General features: G+C 53.0%; 1 non-coding gene across 1 annotated transcript in view; it reads right to left on the reverse strand.

Moving 5' to 3' along the window:
- The window catches only part of LOC124582022, a 1,910-nt gene extending 1,152 nt beyond the window's left edge, over window positions 1–758 (reverse strand). The window contains exon 1 of the ribosomal RNA XR_006973644.1: window positions 1–758. This exon is cut by the window's left edge and continues 1,152 nt beyond it. This is a non-coding gene — a ribosomal RNA (small subunit ribosomal RNA).
- Window positions 759–5,000: the final 4,242 nt, after the last annotated feature.

The following is a 5,000-nucleotide window of genomic DNA, read 5'->3' on the forward strand; positions in this document are numbered from 1 at the left end:
ACGAGGCGCGTCGCACGCCTTCAGCTCGCCCCACCGGCAGGACGTCCCACGATACATGCCAGTTAAACACCGACGGGCGGTGAACCAACAGCGTGGGACACAAATCCAACTACGAGCTTTTTAACCGCAACAACTTTAATATACGCTATTGGAGCTGGAATTACCGCGGCTGCTGGCACCAGACTTGCCCTCCAATAGATACTCGTTAAAGGATTTAAAGTGTACTCATTCCGATTACGGGGCCTCGGATGAGTCCCGTATCGTTATTTTTCGTCACTACCTCCCCGTGCCGGGAGTGGGTAATTTGCGCGCCTGCTGCCTTCCTTGGATGTGGTAGCCGTTTCTCAGGCTCCCTCTCCGGAATCGAACCCTGATTCCCCGTTACCCGTTACAACCATGGTAGGCGCAGAACCTACCATCGACAGTTGATAAGGCAGACATTTGAAAGATGCGTCGCCGGTACGAGGACCGTGCGATCAGCCCAAAGTTATTCAGAGTCACCAAGGCAAACGGACCGGACGAGCCGACCGATTGGTTTTGATCTAATAAAAGCGTCCCTTCCATCTCTGGTCGGGACTCTGTTTGCATGTATTAGCTCTAGAATTACCACAGTTATCCAAGTAACGTGGGTACGATCTAAGGAACCATAACTGATTTAATGAGCCATTCGCGGTTTCACCTTAATGCGGCTTGTACTGAGACATGCATGGCTTAATCTTTGAGACAAGCATATGACTACTGGCAGGATCAACCAGGGAGCTGCGTCAACTAGAGCTGAGCAGCCGGCCGCCCGGGAGTGTGTCCCGGGGGCCCGCGCGAACACGCAAGCGTCCGCTCAATTATTCTGCAAACAGGAGGAGGCTGAGCTCCCCTGCACAATACACCTCGAAACCCTCTCAGGTCCCGGCGGCGCGCAGCGCCGTCCTAAGTACTTGGTCGGGTTCGAGAGAGGCGCAATCGCCCGGAGTTTGGCGAGTAGACGCTTTAGGTGCGACCACCCGTGCTCCCAACTGAGCTTGCCGCTGCCGACAGAGGCCCGGGAGCGTGCTGTCGTGGCATTGCCGGCGGGAGACAACACGCGCCACCTACGGTGGCCGGCAGCTCCAACGCCAGCGCCACAGAAGGACAAAAGCCCCACTTGGGTGCCGAAGCGAACTCTCCCAGCACAGCGCACGCGCCAACACGTCCGCACAGCTGCGATACAATCCACCTGCGAGAACCGCAGAGGCGACCGAGCAGCAGACGGCGTCGCGGCGCCGAGCGCCGGGCGGCGGCGCATCCTCAGCGCACACAGTCCTCAATCGGACCAGCACACTGCAGATGTCCACCGCGCTTCGCACCGGGCCCGCGAGGACCTACTTTGGCCGCACGGCGCCGCGTGCAGGGTGCGCCGGCGCGCAGCTGCGCCGCCTGCCGCCTCCGTCGGCCGGCGCGCCTGCCACTGGCCGCCCCCACCAGCCGGCTGTAGCGCGTGCGCCCACGCACCGCGCGGCCAGCACGCCGGAAGGCCCCCCCTCACCGGCCGGGGACGGTCCCACCCAGCCACCGCCGCGTATCGCTTCACACCCACATGCCATTCACGTTCGTGGGCATGGTGGGTATCGCTGAAACAACCGGTTGGTAGCTCAACCGATCGTCGCCATCACTGATTCACCTCTAGCGAGAACAACCGCACCACAACGGTTTACCAGTTCTTCATTTGCGTAACGTCACCAGCAAACGTAGACGTCCATCGCCATTTGCAAATTCAACGATTGTTGCATGCCTGTGTCAGGTGTCACGACACACTATGTCTGCCCACATACACGCAACAACATGTGCACGCTTCGCGAACACGTGGAAGGTGGCCCCCGTACGTATGCGATGTCCATTGCGCGAACGACTGTCAACCGGCCTCTGTCGCATGTCGCAGATGTGGAACGCAGTGCACCATGCTATCACGGTGTGTGAGAAGAGACGACTACGTCTGACAACACGCGCCACTACATCAACAGACGGCTCATGCTGATCGCCATCCACGGCATACCATACTGCAATCCAGCTCTTATAGGGAGACGACACGTAGCTGAGTGCACAATATTTGGACCGTATGGTTCGCCGTTGTTGGCGCAGTCGTGGTACGGTCACACATGTACCACGATGTATCATTCAGTACATGAGGACCAATGTGCGGTACAGTGTGTGATTTGGACGTACAACATCAGCGGACAGTTGCCACAAGCCGTACCACAACGTAGGCTGTGCTTCGCCATGCGAATGCCAATGAACAACTGCGAAGGGCATTGAGCATGTACGTCCTGCCGCCATCCGCATTACAGTGTATAGCTGCAAGGTGTTTAACATGAAGCGATACTCTGGGGACCGGGCAGTGCGAGTAGCAAACTATATTGCGGGGGTTGCAGTTAGGCAACACTACACTAATTTAACGCGTCGTATGACAATTACAGAGCAGGTTAAGGCCCAACGTGTGTTGGGTTAAGGCCCAACGTGTGTTGGGTTAAGGCCCAACGTGTGTTGGGTTAAGGCCCAACGTGTGTTGGGTTAAGGCCCAACGTGTGTTGGGTTAAGGCCCAACGTGTGTTGGGTTAAGGCCCAACGTGTGTTGGGTTAAGGCCCAACGTGTGTTGGGTTAAGGCCCAACGTGTGTTGGGTTAAGGCCCAACGTGTGTTGGGTTAAGGCCCAACGTGTGTTGGGTTAAGGCCCAACGTGTGTTGGGTTAAGGCCCAACGTGTGTTGGGTTAAGGCCCAACGTGTGTTGGGTTAAGGCCCAACGTGTGTTGGGTTAAGGCCCAACGTGTGTTGGGTTAAGGCCCAACGTGTGTTGGGTTAAGGCCCAACGTGTGTTGGGTTAAGGCGCAACATAGGTTAGGTTAAGGCGCAACATAGGTTAGGTTAAGGCGCAACATAGGTTAGGTTAAGGCGCAACATAGGTTAGGTTAAGGCGCAACATAGGTTAGGTTAAGGCGCAACATAGGTTAGGTTACGGCGCAACATAGGTTAGGTTAAGGCGCAACATAGGTTAGGTTAAGGCGCAACATAGGTTAGGTTACGGCGCAACATAGGTTAGGTTAAGGCGCAACATAGGTTAGGTTAAGGCGCAACATAGGTTAGGTTAAGGCGCAACATAGGTTAGGTTAAGGCGCAACATAGGTTAGGTTAAGGCGCAACATAGGTTAGGTTAAGGCGCAACATAGGTTAGGTTAAGGCGCAACATAGGTTAGGTTATGGCGCAACATAGGTTAGGTTACGGCGCAACATAGGTTAGGTTACGGCGCAACATAGGTTAGGTTAAGGCGCAACATAGGTTAGGTTAAGGCGCAACATAGGTTAGGTTAAGGCGCAACATAGGTTAGGTTAAGGCGCAACATAGGTTAGGTTAAGGCGCAACATAGGTTAGGTTAAGGCGCAACATAGGTTAGGTTAAGGCGCAACATGGGTTAGGTTAAGGCGCAACATGGGTTAGGTTAAGGCGCAACATGGGTTAGGTTAAGGCGCAACATGGGTTAGGTTAAGGCGCAACATGGGTTAGGTTAAGGCGCAACATGGGTTAGGTTAAGGCGCAACATGGGTTAGGTTAAGGCGCAACATGGGTTAGGTTAAGGCGCAACATGGGTTAGGTTAAGGCGCAACATGGGTTAGGTTAAGGCGCAACATGGGTTAGGTTAAGGCGCAACATGGGTTAGGTTAAGGCGCAACATGGGTTAGGTTAAGGCGCAACATGGGTTAGGTTAAGGCGCAACATGGGTTAGGTTAAGGCGCAACATGGGTTAGGTTAAGGCGCAACATGGGTTAGGTTAAGGCGCAACATGGGTTAGGTTAAGGTACAATATGGGTTAGGTTAAGGTACAATATGGGTTAGGTTAAGGTACAATATGGGTTAGGTTAAGGTACAATATGGGTTAGGTTAAGGTACAATATGGGTTAGGTTAAGGTACAATATGGGTTAGGTTAAGGTACAATATGGGTTAGGTTAAGGTACAATATGGGTTAGGTTAAGGTACAATATGGGTTAGGTTAAGGTACAATATGGGTTAGGTTAAGGTACAATACGGGTTAGGTTAAGGTACAATACGGGTTAGGTTAAGGTACAATACGGGTTAGGTTAAGGTACAATACGGGTTAGGTTAAGGTACAATACGGGTTAGGTTAAGGTACAATACGGGTTAGGTTAAGGCACTTGGGGGGGGGGGGGCCCGGTTTGTTGATTGTGATTATCGTAAGTAAATGACTGCGGCATCATCTGATTTGCCACGTCAGGGTGCACCTTTGGCTCATAACAGGCGGCGCTCTGATTCCATGCTTGTGGCAGACCTGTGTCTTTCATTCCTGCCATTGTTTGTGTGGTGTGACAGGAGGCAGTATTGTGATGTTGGGTGCACCCCTGTCTGGGACATGTGTGGGTGTTGGTGGCTTAGCTGAGCAATGGTGGTTGTCGGAAGGGTGGGATATTCTGTTTTCCGAGTGGACCTCCCGGTCTGGTTATGATAGTGTGGATTGTCTAATGTGGCAGAGAGGATGCACTGGGTGTTGTTCCATGCTGGTGCTTACATATTGTCTGTGTGCCTGTTACAGGCAGAGAGTAGTGCGTGATAAGAGTGTCTGGCTGACGTGTGATTGTGAGCAGAGTCTTTCAGCATGTATACGGACAGGTCTATACATTATCTGTATTCTGATGGCTCTATCTATTACTAATCAGCGCCGTGTATACGTTTAATCCGGTTCCAGTCGAAACTATTGTATCTCTGTACATTAGTGACACGGCGAGCCCGCTATGTAGTTACTCGTCTCGGCAGCTTCCACCGGTGTATGGCAAATGATTATAAGGAATCAGTCTAGTCGTCAATACCGATAGTCTGACGTCACATGTCTGGGGTGGGGGACGCTGCGCCCTTCCGGTGGGTCATGGCCTAGGAAGACTCTTCCCACGCAGGGGGGCTTGGACTGTCATTGACTCTTCCGAGTAATATACTTGCCGTACGTTTTTGCGACTGCGAGTGCA

This window comes from Schistocerca americana, unplaced genomic scaffold (genome assembly GCF_021461395.2).
Source record: "Schistocerca americana isolate TAMUIC-IGC-003095 unplaced genomic scaffold, iqSchAmer2.1 HiC_scaffold_389, whole genome shotgun sequence".
NCBI classification, from domain to species: domain Eukaryota; kingdom Metazoa; phylum Arthropoda; class Insecta; order Orthoptera; family Acrididae; genus Schistocerca; species Schistocerca americana.